Source organism: Rattus norvegicus, chromosome 5, assembly GCF_021556685.1.
Source record: "Rattus norvegicus strain SHRSP/BbbUtx chromosome 5, alternate assembly SHRSP_T2T, whole genome shotgun sequence".
In the NCBI taxonomy this organism is placed as follows: domain Eukaryota; kingdom Metazoa; phylum Chordata; class Mammalia; order Rodentia; family Muridae; genus Rattus; species Rattus norvegicus.
Window position 1 is genome coordinate 146,640,374 of NC_141538.1, and position 14,795 is coordinate 146,655,168.

Sequence of the window (14,795 nt, forward strand, 5' to 3'; positions counted from 1 at the left end):
GATGGCAGGAGCCACCTCTAAAAGAGGGAGGCCACACCTTGCACCCAAAGAGGGGCTGGACATCCATTGGATGCAGGGTAGGGGACCAGACTGCCTTAAAACCTTGCTTGTAATTTAAGACAGTATTCAAAATTGATCAATACTCTGGGGTCTGGGGTAAAAAGCTACAGTTGCAGGAACTATATTTTCCTATCTGGACTTAATGAGTGGCCTCATTCCCTCTGACTACACTGGAGGAAACCTTTGCAATGTGCAAAAAATAAGCCAGAAGCCCACTGGGCCTGGAGACATCACAGAGGTTGGCTTTTCTAGAGACAATACATACCACTATGGAGGCCCAGCCCCCTGAGCCAGAGAGACAGCCACCTGCATCTTCTTGTCATGTTCTACAAAACAGAACAGTAGAACTTCTTAACATACTTTCTTCTGATTAAGTAAGTATTGGGTGTGCCTGATAGTTCTTGTTCTTGAGGTTCCCAACGTCACCGTGATTGGTTGAAGGCTCAGTGACAGGCCCCATCATCAAAATCCAGAGCTAGGCTATTGATTATGTCCTTACTGTGTCCGTGCTATATATATAGCTAGTGGGGGGGGCAGTCTCTAGGTCTCCTACTTACTGCATACCTACTGTGTGGCTGTTGAATACCTGCTGTGTGCGAGGGTCTGTGCTATGTAGCCTTCTCCCCAAAGCACAGTGACCTGCCAGCTCCTATTTCTTTTAGCAGAGGCTCAGACAAGCAGCGTTACCCGCCCAAGAGCACACATCCCCTAACTATGTGGTGAAACTGGCATTCACCTACAAACCTTTAGGAGTTTATCCATAAAGTCTCAGGCTTTGTCCCTAGCCATCTTCCTATGCCTATCTGTGAGTGACTTTGTGAATCACACCCCACCATAAGTGTGTGTGTATGTTTGTACTCATACATGTGTCCATATGCATGTATACACAAGTATATATGTGTGTATGTGTGTGTGTGCGCGTGCACGCGCGTGTGTATGCATTTTTCCCAATCACAACCTACAGTGCACAGACATCTATAGTACAAACTGTCACCCAGGGTGTTTGGCCTGGGTGTGAGGCACCCTGACCATGTCTGTCCCATTTTGTACTGCTAGCTGAAACCTCTAACTTAATTTCACATGTCTGAAGCAGGATAGCCCCCCAGTCTGAGAAGTTCTGTTTCAGGCACGTCCTTCTTGAAGCTTCACCCTCTGGTTCTTGTCCCCTAACTCTCCAGCACTGTGCTTTTATGCTGCTGTGTCTCAGAGCTGCCAAGGTCATGAGCCCTTGGTCCCAGGCGACTCTGTTCCACCCTAAGCATGTTTGCACGAAGCAGGCCTGTTAGCAGTTCCAGTTTTACAACCACACAGAACGTCCTCCAGCACTGGTGTACCGTAGGCCCCAGCCTTCATTTGTTGCATTCCAGTCCAGGGAGACTCAGTATGGGTATGGAATGCTTACAGACTGTGTTAATGCAGGAGACTGCTTTTTATAGGTATGGTAGTGGTGAGGAGGAGGAGGAGGAGAGAGAGGAGGAAGAGAAGGTGGTGGTGGTGGTGTTGATGATGAGGCTAGGAGATGGCTCAGAGGGTAAAACACTTGCTATGCAAATGTGGGGATTGGAGTTCAGATCCCCAGAACTCACATAAAGGTCAAGTGTGTGTATGGCGAACCACCTGTATTCCCAATCCTCAAGAGGTAGAAACAGCAGGCCTCCTGAACAAGCAGGTTACTTGGCCAAACTGGCAAGTTCCAGGTTCCAGAGATAGACCCTGCCTCGGTAAATAAAGAATAATAATAATATAATATAAAAATAATATAATATAATAATAAATAATATAAATAAAGAGTGTGATTGCAGAGGACATTTGTCATGAATGTCTGCCATCCACACTCATACACATGTATGTGGCCACATATATGCAGACATGCATGCATGTGCGTGGGCGCACACACAACACACACACACACAGACACACACACACTCACAACCACATACATAGAACAGCAATTACAACAATGATATTAATTATAAGAGTTCAGCCGTGTTCATGGCCAGGTCAGGTATTCAGCTAAAATGATGATGTCCTAAGGTCTGAGTCCAAGCCAGGCTCAGCTCTAACGGGCCACCAGAGCAGGGGTAATCTTGCTGTAATTTGCACTTTTCTCCACGTGACGTTACTCTGTGCTGGCACAGAAGGGTGAGTGCCTGAGGCTCCGCTCCACTCCTGATGAACAGTTGAACGAGGGGCTCAGATGTGCACCTGAACTTTCCCTACCGCCTGAGAGCTGCACTTGGAGGACCCTTTTTGCTGGGAGGGATGGGGCTTAGGAAAGGGGCAGAACACAAAACCAGACACAACCGAGAGTAAGAAAGAGGTAGTGATGTAAGGCAGTCCTCAAATGGATGGCTGATGCACACACAGCAGAACAGAGCACTCTGGGTAGAGAATGCCAAGACAGCAACTGCCACACCTAAGGCACAGCAGCCATTTGCGTGGGCCTCAAAGGCTGCCCCAGTCTAGCTTGTGGCTGCTTTTGAAAGGCCCCCAAACCAAGGATGGGTTTCTTTGCTTCTAGGCAGTTGATGAAAAAGGAAAAATTAAAAGAGTAATGTGAGGCTGAGCAGATGGCTCTGTGGGAAAGGGCACTTCCCATGCAAGCATAAGACCCTGGGTTAAAATCCCCAGGACAGTGTAAACTCCCAGGCAGGGCGCATAACCTCAGCCTTCAGTGGGGCAGAGGCGGGAAGATCTCTGGGGTTTGGCAGGTGCCAGCCTAGCTTCAGGTGCAGTGAGAGACCCTGACTCAAGGTAACAAGACAGAGAAAGCTAAAGCAGGACAGCCAACAGATACACACACACACACACACACACACACACACACACACACACACACACACCCTGCACACATACACACTGCACATACACACCACACACATACACACCACATGCACACACGCGCACACACACACACATACCCTGCACACATACACACCACACACGCACACACACACACACATACCCTGCACACATACACACCACACACGCACACACACACACACATACCCTGCACACATACACCACACACACACACACACACACACATACCCTGCACACATACACACTACACGCACACATACCACACACACACACACACACATACCCTGCACACATACACACTACACGCACACATACCACACACACACACACACACACACACACACGCACGCACGCACTGGTACACACACATGCACCAGCACAGGCACATAAATATGAACCACAGTCCTACACACACAGAGAAAAAAATAACAGTAATAGCTCATGATGCATGAAATCCAGATTTTGGCCTCCAAGAAGGAGCACATCTGGAGAACATCTGCAAGCATTCTTTCACATCTGGGTCTCTGGTTGCTCTATGGCTCGTAGGAACAGGAGAGACTACTCACAACTAAGGAGGGTAGCCTTCAAACCCAAGCTAAGGTCAGGTAATCTCTTTGTAGAAAAGGTTTGCCCATCCCAGGCAAGATAGCAACCAGAGCGCGGGGCAAGAGAAACAGTTATCTTGGGCTGTGGACTTAAGATGGGGTAGGCTTAGAAAGCCACTTCCTCCAGCTGAACCCCAACTTCCCAAAAGTTCCACAACCTCCCAAAGCAGTTCTACCAACCAGGAACCAAGTACTCAAACATGTCTCCCTCTGGGGAACATTTCACATTCTTTTTTTTTCTTTTTCTTTTCTTTTCTTTTCTTTTCTTTTCTTTTTCCGGAGCTGGGGACCGAATCCAGGGCCTTGCGCTTCCTAGGCAAGCGCTCTACCACTGAGCTAAATACCCAGCCCCACATTTCACATTCAAATCGTACAATCTCTTAACTTCCTCCCTAGACTTCTTGTCTGTGGGTAAATCTGTGCAGTGGGAGAGACAGACTTAGGACAGGTCCCTTCTCCTTGCCTATGGCCTTTGTCTCCAGCTCTCACCTGGTGGTCATCTGGTGTCTGTTCCTCCTATTGCCACATCCCAACCTGGCTCCACGACTCCGCTCACTTCCTGACTTTCTATGTGAACCCTGGTGGCCCAGACATAGAAGACATTCCTTAGGGTCAAAGGTGGTCTCTTCTGCCTTCTAGAGGCCTTGTACTGGTCTCAGTCATCAAACAGAATGGCTGTGTCGACCTGAAAACACATTGCATTGTAGCCCAGAGGCCTGAAGTTTGTGAGCAGCAGGTATAAGCTATGTTTCTTGTTACTGTAACAAAATCCTGACAGAAGCAACTTCAGGGAGAAAGGGTTTAATCTGGCTCTCGGTTGGAAGTACAGTCCATCTTAGCAGGGAAGTCATGGCTGCGTATCAGCAGTCAGGAAGGAGGGGGGAGGGAGGGAGGGAGGGAGGGAGGGAGGGAGAGAGAGAGAGAGAGAGAGAGAGAGAGAGAGAGAGAGAGAGAGAGAGAGGCAAACACATATGCTTAGCTTGCTTTCTCCTTCCTATTCAATCCTAAACTCCAGCCCAAGGAATAATGCCCCCCAGATTTAGGGTGACTGAGGCGCTCTGGCTCCCTACCAGTAAGAAGTAGTCAGACAGAGAATGGAAGGAAGATGTTCTAAGTGGAGATGACCGCCCAGAACAGGCATCTGAAACTAGGAACTGATGGACGTAGAGAGTCTCTTAAACCTCTTCCCTCTGGCCAGTTCTTGCAGCTGAATTCTCTGGAGTTGTTTGTGAAGCCTGCCACATGGCCCATCGATAATTGCAGCTAAGACTACTGTGCTGGACGATGGTTCAGTCAACAGAGTATCTGCCACTCAATTTGTGTACCTGACTCGTGCTCCCCAGCACACATGTAGAAGGCAGCTGCAGTAACACACATCCTTAACCCCAGTACTAGAGAGGAAAGAGGAGGGAAATGGGTAGATTGCCAGAACTCACTGGGGCCAACCAGTCTACCCAATTAGTGAGCCTGAGATTCAGTGAGAGACACTGTCTCAAAAATAAGGTACAGGAAAACACCCAGCACCAGCATCCGGCTTTTATATACTATACACACACACACACACACACACACACACACACACACACACACACACGCACACACGCATACGCATGCACATACACACACATACTCACAGGTCAAGAGTTCCCTTCCCTTCAGAAGTCCCAGTAGCCACATCTTGTCTGTTCAGTGTCAATAGGTCATACCAGCAACATCCAATGATGGGTCCCTCAGAACCTCAGCTGGGCGACGATGAGAGCTTCTGCCAGGTTTGAAACGCCTCCAAGCATCATGTGTGGCCAGCTCTGAGAAGCTTTGCATAATTTCCTCAATTATCAGCGATCCTCCAGCAGTTGCCTTCCTAGCGGTGGTTTGTGCCAGAACCCAGGTTACTTTCCACATTATTTCCACACAGATGTTTGTCCCTCATTCACTGGAGCAATGGCTCCCTCCAAGGATCCCAGGGCACCCCGATGGCAGCTTTTCCCATCAGCAGATCCGGTGCCTCTCAATCTACCTGTGTTCGTTTCTTCCCGTCCCCTTCCATGGTGCCGTCAGTCTTGGGCAGGGATACTGCACGGACATTTTTTCCCAGATGCTCCCTTAGGTTTCCTTTGTCACGGGACATGACTAACAGAATCTCACTGCTAGCCATTCCCACATCTGGTTCGCATAAGCTTTGCTCTGCAAGAACATGCCGCCGTCCTGTTTCCCAAGTCCTTCATGAATTAGAAACATGCCTTCTTTTTCACACACCACACCATCAGTCCCAATAGCTTTGACAGTTACTTCTGTGTCACCAAAGACTAGCAGGCACGTTCAGCCTTTTGACGTGTGACCAAGTTACCAAAAAAAATTACAGCAGCAACAACCAATCTCGTAATGTTTTAAGTAAGTTTATTATTTTTCTTGGCCCACATTCACAGCTGTCCTCAGCCATATGTAGCCTGTGGGCCATGGGCAGCACATGTCTGACCTAAGAGCATCAATGGCTGGACCTTTAAGCTAAATTTTATCCAAGAGACCTCTGACCGTGTGGCCACAGACTTTTGATGGTCATTGTCAACTTTAAGAGAGTCCAGTGCACTGGGGCCTAGAAACCTAGACAACTGAAGTGTCATGCCACTAAATTTACGTGTGCTATGGGAAGGGTGAGAGTTGGGATCTAGTCATCTTCTCTGCCTTAATTTTCTAACTTATTCAATATGTCTCTATCCTTTGCTATGCTGACACCCAGCCAACCTCTGGGGTTGACATCAGAAATGATGCCACTAATCCCCCTATCTGCATTTGCAGACATTGTGGTGACACGAGCCCTCCCTTTGGGGAATGTCACAGATTTAGGTTGAAACTTAAGTTCTTTAAATATGATGGTGACAGGTGCTGTGACACCTGTCCCAGTTTCTAACAGATGAATGCCTCCGGCCTGACCCTTCCATTCAACTAGGCATGCCAGTGCAGTCGCTAGAAGTGCAAGTCTGTCTAGACTTTTCTCCATCAACTCTGGGGCTCGTAGTTTGTATTCATCCTCTGAGTCGGTTGTCCTGGAGGCAACACCAGCTGCATTCAGGAATCCTCATTCTTCCCTTTGAGGTGGCTTAGACATCTGCTAGGTCCATGCCCTATGGCCTTAGACCTCAGGCATCTGCCCCACTTGTCAGTCTGAATTGAAGAGCTCACATTCTGGACACAAACTCTGTCCAGCACAAGATGTGAGTTGTTGAGGCAGAGAACTGGTCCAGCAAGGCTGGACCACAGCAGCAGCAGCAGGAGGGAGGGAGGGCAGGATGTAGGATGTACACGCATCCTGCTCATGTCCCATAAGTAGGAGATCAGAATTCTGTTCTCAGACAACTACCCTGTGCAGCTTGGGGGAGGGTCAAAAATCTAAGAAAGAGAGGGTATGATTAGACCGGAGCAGCTGAGATCCTTCCAGGAAGGGTTGGAGAGACTTTCTGAGGGTGAGCAAATGATCTGAGGAAGAGTGATTCGGGTTGACTTAGTCAATAGGACAGCCAGCAGCTGGCCAAGGATGCAGAGTCTGAATCCACAGGCATGGGTGCTGTCTACGTCTGTACTTCCAAGAGCCGTGGGGAGAGACCAGGTTTCCCTCTGACCCCAAACAACCTTGTCTCCTATTATTTCAGCCTGATAACCTGAGCGTCAGACTAGAGAGCTGTTAGATCACTAGATTCTGCCTGCTCGCTGAGTGCCACGAGTCCCACTAACCTCTCCGACAGCAGGGAAATGTCTTGTAATTAACCAAAATATAAAGGATGAAAGGGGCAGCCTGGCAGTCTTCTGTAGCAGTTCTCATTCGGATTCCCATCAACCATTTAGAGCCAGTGTGCTGCCCTTGGGAGCCCAGACTCTTCACCACCTCCAGTGAGGAAGCACAGATCTGTGGATTGCATTCCCCGTGTGATTATCTACAGACATGGGTTCACGCGTATGCTTGTGAGGGTTCTAGTTGCTGACATGAATGACTGTATGTGCATGGATGCCACCTATATGCAGGTGTGAACCAAGGAGTGTACGTTTGAGTGTACTGAGAAGTGTATTGAGCCAGGCCAGCACCAGGGCTATGTCATTTCTTCACTTCACTAGTAGTTTAGAGTCTTCCTCCTCCTCCTCTTCCTCCTCCTCCTCTTCCTCCTCCTCCTTCCTCCTCTTCCTCCTCCTTCTTCTTCCTCCTCCTCCTCCTCCTTCTTCCTTCCTCCTCCTCCCTCTTCCTTCTTCTTCCTCTTCCTCTTCTTCTTCCTCTTCTTCTTCCTCTTCCTCTTCCTCTTCCTCTTCCTCCTCCTCCTCTTCCTCCTCTTACTCCTCCTTCCTCCTCCTTCTTCCTCCTCTTCCTCCTTCTTCCTTCTTCTTCCTTCCTCCTACTCCTTCTTCTACTACTTCTACTTCTTCTATTTCTTCTCCTTCTTCTTCATATGTCTCTGTATAAACTGTTTGTATGCATGTTCATATGCATATGTATGTATATGCATACATAGCTGTGGACATGTGTTTCTGGAAGCCTAAGGTTGATGCCTGAAATCTTCCTTTTATCATTCACACTTCCACACTCTTCCTTGAATCAGAGTCTCTCAATCAAACCCCAAATTCACTGCTAGCTAGCTAAAATTCACTGTTTGGCCTGCCAGCTTGCTTTGGGGATCCTTTGTCTCTGTTTTCTAGGGCTAGAATTACCGCAAGGCAGCATAAGCCCCCACCCCTTAGCATTTTTGTGGGTTCTGGGATCTGAACTCCAGTTCTCTTGCCTGTATTGTAAGCAGTCTAACCACTGAGCTATCTTCCAAGCCCCTTTAAATAAAACGTTCTTTCTATCAACTAGGGCCTGAGCACAGCCCCAGTGGCACAGTGTTTACAGGCACACTAATAAATGAAAGTGTAAGCAATATGAATGAAGGTAGCCCAGAATTTCCCGAGGTTCTTACTGACTTACCCAACTCTTCGTTTGACCCTCCTTTCTTTTCTTTACTTTTCTTTATTCTTCTCTCAGATATTGGAACCCGACTCCAGTTTCCCCTCCCTCCCCTCCTCCTGCTACCCTCACTCCTCTAAGAAAAGAACAGGCCTCCCAGTGACATCAACCAAACATCACGGCATAACAAGCTACGAGAAGACCAGGCACATACCATCACAGCAAGGCTGCATAAGGCCACCCAGTAGGAGGAAGAGCCCCACACGTAGGCAAAAGAGCCATAGGCAGCCCCACTCCCACTGATAGGATTCCCACAAGAAGAGCACCAAGCTGCTCAGCCCTGACTTACATGCAGAGGAGTTAAGTGAGGCCCCTCCTTCCTGACAGGGCCTGCGGTTGTGCTCTCAGGGACTCTATAAGGGACACTCATTCTGTGCTTGGCCCCTCCCCCGTGGCACCTGGTCCACTTGGATCTGCTCAGTTAGTTTTTCAGTGAGCTCCTTTTGTGCCTGGTTTTCCTTGGTGTGCCATGTTCCACCCACCGAGGGAAGGCTGTTTTGCTATATGCAAATCTGAGGTGTGATTGTCCCCTGGAATCCTTGCAATGGAATCCCCAGCCTGTGAAGGTGGCTCATTGATGCTAATGTCCCCGGTGATATATGGATCTTGCCTAGATCCACATTCCTGACTGTCTTAGACAAATATCCAAGAGGAACAACTTAAAAGGAAGAAAGATTTACTTTGGTTCAAAGGCCGCTGACACCATCATTTTGGGACTGAGGCACGGTGGCGGCAGTGTGTGGTGGAGAAGCTGATGAGAAGAACAGGAATGGGCCCAGGCCAAGCTGTACCCTTCAAAGGCACAGCCCCAGTGACCAACTTCCTCCAGTTAAACCCTGCCTCACACAGCTTGACCACCCAGTGGTCCTGTCAGATTTGAACTTCATCAACGGATAAAATCACTAATCATGTCTCGAGATGCCTCACAGACACACCCAGAAGTGTGTGGTTCCCGAGATCCTAGGTGTCTGACTACTTGAAAATTAATATTAACCGTCTTAAGTCAAGCCCCCACCCTTAACCTGACATTCAAAGTCAGCTCCTTAAACCATCCTTAATGTTGTACAAATACAAAAAACAAGTTCCTAATCCTATCCAACATGATACGACTGTCCTGCATCCAACCCCCGACCCCCCAAATAGCAATGATTTCTACCCTAGAGCCTTAAGGCCAGTCAGAATGCAAAGTTCATTACCACAGTGTAACATGAATCTGCTTCTCCATAGAGGTCCTACCTACATGATTGCCCTCTGAGCTCCGGTCAAAACTTCCCACTAATCTCTGCCCACAGCATCTGAGGCTTCTCAGGCTGCCCCTCCAAACTCCTCTAAATTCCCTCCCAGACCCAGTTCTATAGGTCTGTGACCCGACTCTGAGAACCCCACGTCTCTAGAGCCGTTTCTCTGCTATGCATTTGTTAGTAGGATAAAAATAAATTTAAGGGATAGAAGATTTATTTTTGCTCACCATCCAAAGGTTTCAGCCAGTGGTCAACTGGCCCCCTTGCTGAGGGCCCAAGGTGAGGCTTGGTGGTAGAGAAAAGCTACCCATTTCATGGTGCTCAGGAAGCAGAGAGGCAGGCAAGTGCACGCGTACACACACACACACACACACACACACACACACACACACACACACGGTAAGATACAGACCGACCCTAAGGAGAGGCCCCAAGGCTTACCCCCTCCAGGCAGGCCCCCACCTTAATTATTAAAGTTCTCAGAACCTTGCAAAGCACCCTGGGCTTCATAAGCTTTCCCAGGGACACTTCATGTTCAGGTGGTGAACAGTGACCCACTTGTTAGCTCCCAGATGGTGTGGGCCAGCTGTAAACTATAGCTCCCTAGAGGTCCGGGCCAGCTGAGCTTGGATAGGAATTTTTATTTTATTTTATTTTATTTTATTTTATTTTATTTTATTTTATTTTATTTTTTTAGATTGTTTAGCTGGAATAAGAAACATCTGCTCAAAGAGTTGTGACCCCTTTAGTTCCCAGGCTAAATCCTGGGCGAAAATCCTGCCCATAGATTCTGATGTGTGTCCAGTGTGGCCTCTTGATACCCCAATGGTATCATGGATCATGTAAACCTGGAGACCCAGCTCCAAGGAGTAAAAGAGTAGCAGTGTTAATACGTATGGTAACTTTTTAGACTCCTCGTTTGGCACTCATCCTCTTGGTAAACTCTGCCCTATGGTCAAGGTGTAAGCAACTAGGGGAGGGGCATGAACATGAGCTCCAACTTGGGCTGTGGGATGATGTCATTCCCTACTGAGAGCAGCCCAGTTAGCAGGCCCTGAGCCTGGGGATTAGGCAATTCTGGGGAGAGAAGGGTAGAGAGGGTGAATCCTGTCTTAGAGTTTCTATTGCTGTGATGAAACACCATGGCCGAAAGCAACTTGGGGAGGAGACATTTTACTTCAGCTGACAATTCCACATGACACTCCATCACGGAGGGAAGTCAGGGAAGGAGTCAAGGCAGGAACCTGGAGGCAGGAACTGAAGCAGAAGCCACAGAGGAGCCCTGCTTACTGACTTGCTCCTCCTAGCTTGCTCATTTTGCCTTGTTATGTACCCCAGAGACTCCTGCCCAGGGATGACATTATCTACAGTGGGCTGGACCTGCTCTCGTCAATTATTAATCAAGAAAATATCTCATGGGCATATAGACATGACTCACAGGCCAGTCTGGGAGGGGACATTTTCTCAGTTGAGGGTCCCACTTTCTAGGTGTCTTAGTTAGGGTTTTACAGACACCAGGACCAAGGCAACTCTTACAAGGACAATATTTAACTGGGGCTGGCTTACAGGTTCAGAGGATCAGCTCATTATCATCAGGGCAGGAGCATGGCAGTGTCCAGGCAGGCATGGTGCAGGCAGAGCTCAGAGTTCTACATCTTCATCTGAAGGCTGCTAGCAGAAGACTGACTTCCAGGCAGCTAGAATGAGAGCCTTAAAGTCCACACCCACAGTGACACACCTACTCCAACAGGGCCACACCTTCCAATAGTGCCACTCCCTGGGCCTAGCATATACAAACCATCACACCACATAACCCTAGCTTGTATCAAGCTGACATGCAATTAGCCAGCACAGACCCCCAAAGTCAGGAGCCCGTCTAGAGTCTCAAAAGGACAGGGTCATAAAAGACTTTTCCTCAGTGCAGTTTTGAGAGAGAGGAAGAGTCATCTCCCTTGGCAGTCCGTCTCTTCCTGGCCACAGCTCACACACCCCATCAGGAGCTCTAAGGAAAACCAGCAAATCGGGCGCCCCTGGGAATGGGGTCTGCCCTGCGCTCTGCTTCTCTCCTCCCTACCCCTTTCCTCCAGTGAACACCAGAACCAGAGACAGGAAGCCATGAAGACCCTCCCCAGCCACACCCTTGCCTCTTAGCTATGTGTGGTGAGCCATCTCTATAGACTTACCTCAGATGGGCTGGCTGCATTGGGTCAGAGACCCCCACACACACCATGGTCCCCCTGTGCCCTGGGAGCTCGGAACTTCCCTCACAGTACTCAGACAGCTCAGTTTCTCCCAGGGATGATTGACTCACAGCCATACCGTATTAGCCGGGCTTGAATAATGCATGCTTCCTTGCTAATGCCCTCCGTTTGATAATGCGCCCATGTTAGTGTTCATTGGAAATTTTCCCGCTGGATACACACAGAGAGCATCGCACATTTATAAAGGAGGTTCCAGAGTGCAGAGGGAGGATGGGGCTCCGCGGCAGTGACTGGATTCCATCATGCGCCCCACGTAGACAGTCACTTGTCAGGAGAACAAATTTCTTGGCCGGCTTTCTTGTTTAGTTAGAAGTGGAGGCACAGGGAGGCTCTCCTGCACGCCTGATGCTGTGGACCTTGGTTTGGAGAGTGGCGTGTTTCCTCCCATCCTAAGTGAATATCAGAGTCTTCGGCATCTGAACCAGGACAGGGAAGGCTGAGGATGGTGGGTTGTCCCCTTGGAACATTCAAGGGGCTGGTCACAGAAAGCTGGGGTCTCGTCTCTGTGTTCTCACTCTAGTCACCTGACCCTCTTTGTTTCCCAGTTTTATTTTCTATCAAGCAAAGTGTACTAGCTAGCAGGCAAGGAGGTTGGATGTTTACCTGGTGACTGCTTCCTGGGATCCTAGATACTCTTTTAGGCACCTAGGGTAGGGCAGCCAGTCAGAGGGCTCTCCGTGATTGAGTGTACAGGGCAGCATGAGATGATAAGGGAGCCAGGTATGGTGGCACATATCTTTAACCCCAGCACTGGGGAGGCAGAAGGCAGATCTATGAATTTGAGGCCAGGCTGGTCTGCATAATGAGTTCCAAGCCAGCTAGGGCCACATAGTAAGAGCCTGCCTCAAAATAAATTTAGTTAGTTAAATCATTAAAGAAAGAAAAACTAAAAATGATATAGTATGGTAGAACATTCAGGAGAGGAACTCAGGAGGGGCAGGAGAGCTGAGGCGGGAGGTGCTATTTTAATGGAGCGCTGGGTAAAGACTCATTGAAGAAAAGGGGGTTGCCCAACTGTTTCCAGAAAAGGGGGAGCAAATCACAGGCATGCGGTGGGAAACATTTTAGAGAAATGGGCAGTCAAGGCAGTCGGTATTCTTGGCACACTGTGCTCACCTTGGGGAGGCCTGTGTAGCCGGAGAAGACTGGTTGGGGTCAAGGAGAAAGCTAATGAGGCCACGGGGAGAGCCGGTTAGTCCTTGTGAGCCATTTACAGACTCCGGCTTGTGCTCTAGGAGAGCCTGCTGCCACCAAAGAGCCCCTAAGCAGAAATGGTCTGCCTTGCACTTAACCAGGATTCCTCTGACCCTTGTGCTAAGGGCAGGCTACTCAAAGACAAAGGAAGAAGGCAGGAGATCCTGTCAGTCAGGGAAGAGGTGTCGGCAACTTGGGTGACAGGTTTGGAGACCATCACAGGTGGCTCGTGGGGTCTACCTTGGGGAGGATTTACTGAAGGATTGTGTATGGTTCAAGAGCATGGAGCCAAGACCAGTGAAGAACTGGTGAAGCTACCAGGGTCTGGCACACAGCAAGTGCCTGGGTACAGCTATTATGACTCCTGGGCATTGGTGAGCAGGGCTGAGTCAACTGCCAGAGGTCAACTGACAGGGCACGCAGGGACCTAAGATTGTATAGGTGAACCAAGGTTTATCACCAGAGATTCAATGAGTTCTTGGTCACCAGGAGCACACCGTGGGGAACAGGGGCAGCCAGACCAAAGGAGACAGATGGGGACAAGGTAGACCATTGTAATCTGGAGCTCTGCCTTCTGCACGCCACTCGGCAAAGACCAGAGGAGCTGTCAAATGCCAGAAAAGATTATTATTTTATTCACTAGGCTGCCACCCAAGTTCCGTACCTCAGTGGCCTCCAGGACTCAGCTTCTCATGCCCCGAAGTCAGTTGGTATGGGCTGGGTCTGGCTGAGCCTATAGGCTCAACTCTATAACCACGTCTTCCCATGGTAATGAAGATGTAACGGGTAAACCTAATCCGGCAGGTGCTTTTCAAGGCTTTGGATGCAAGGCCTCCAAGTGTACAGGGTCCAAACCCAAGGTTAAGGGGTGGGAGAAAAAAATACCTCACTCTGCAATGACTACAAAAGTCATACCACAGGACAAAGATATAAATAGCCCACTGGTAGATTGCTTGCCTGGTATGTATGAATACTGGGTTTAATTCCCAGTGCCACACGATATTCATATCACAAACGGTATGACATGGGGAGTAGTGACAAATGGAACTTGACCCAGTTTACCACTCCCTGTCAGGGCTGGCTCAGAACTTGTGGGGAAAGAATGTATAGATTTGCAGGCATGCAGAGGGCAGACTGTGCACTCCTTAGGTTTCCATTGCTATAACAAACACCTGAGGCAAATCCAATTAAAAAGAAGAAAGGGTTGTTTAAGATCATGACTTCAAGAGGAATCAGTCTATAGGTTGAGCCTACAGCAGCACAGTCCACGATGGAGGGAGAGGCTGCTCGTTTCATGACAGCAGGGCAGGTCTAGAGTCCAAAGGACCGTTATAAGGGCACACGTTTAATGACATTCCCATAAGTTCCACTTACAGACGCTTCTAGCACCTACCAGTAGTGTCGCTGGCTGACAGTCGAACTCTTAATACATAGTTTGCGGGAGAGCATTCTAGATCCAAACTCAGCAAGCTACAGATGCTCACCAAAGATCCCCCAGGGAGATGACAGAAATCATTTCATACCCAGAATCCTCAGCAGTAGTGGAACTTCACTCCCATGAGAGACTTCGGCAAACCCTGAGCCCTTCAGACACCACAAGGCTCTGGAGCCCCTTTCCTGCCTC

At 48.9% G+C, this 14,795-nt stretch overlaps 1 protein-coding gene across 3 annotated transcripts in view; it reads left to right on the forward strand.

Moving 5' to 3' along the window:
* The window catches only part of Csmd2 (CUB and Sushi multiple domains 2), a 569,250-nt gene that overhangs the window by 290,503 nt on the left and 263,952 nt on the right, over nt 1–14,795 (forward strand).